Source organism: Macadamia integrifolia, chromosome 4 (assembly GCF_013358625.1).
Source record: "Macadamia integrifolia cultivar HAES 741 chromosome 4, SCU_Mint_v3, whole genome shotgun sequence".
NCBI lineage: Eukaryota > Viridiplantae > Streptophyta > Magnoliopsida > Proteales > Proteaceae > Macadamia > Macadamia integrifolia.
Window position 1 is genome coordinate 10131636 of NC_056560.1, and position 936 is coordinate 10132571.

Consider the following 936-nt stretch of genomic DNA (forward strand, 5'->3'; position numbering starts at 1 on the left):
CATTTATGCTCCGTTGATGCAAAAGCCATGCGAAACCCTCTCTCATTTTTTTAATGTAAGAAATGCTACTTGATTTGGACATTTCCAATTTTCAAGTTGCCCAAATCATGCATTATATATCTTAATTATGAAGGAGTACTAAGAGATAAATAGATTTGGAGAACTCCCAAGGAGTACTCCATCCATTCATGGAACCGCATGTTTGCTCAATCCAAGCCCTAACCAGAATGATAACATGGAGGTGCTAATCCAAATATTCTCGGGAAAATTATAAGATTACACGTTATTGAGTTTCTCATTACCAAATTACTCACTCATTGTGTGGGTTTACAAAATTATCCAATACAATGTTCCAAAACGTTCTTGACAATTTTACCCCTAAATTTTACCTTCTCCAATCTCCATGTCCACGCCACCACGTACTTTCTTCTCCGTTCACAGTTGAGGAGCGGAACCTCCTCGAGCCCCTGCATCTGAACCTGTGCCACGAGGTCCCTGGATCCACAGTCTTACTTTCGCAACCTGCCGGACCATCTCCCGTGAATGCGAGACAGTTTGCACCTGACCTCCGTTCTCCTGCCTTGGAATCCCGGGCCACTTGCAAGAACCCCCGCATAACCCTGCAACTCATCCACCTCCAGGGACTAGAAGAATTGCGGCGTTGAATAAAAGCAGGTAACTGAAAACTCAACCTCCATCAACGACCCATCTGAATGTCCCACCACCATCAGTCCGTGCAGTGATCCATCAGCTCCAACACATCTTGTCGTGACAAGCAAACATGGACCAGATACCCTCCACAACATGGAGGAATATACTCTATTGAAGTGGAAGGGGACCAACGATTCTCAGAATATCATCACAAGGTTTCTTCGGTACCTAATCGTATACCCTTTAATCCAATCGCGAGCCAACTCTGCTTGCGAAATCCATACC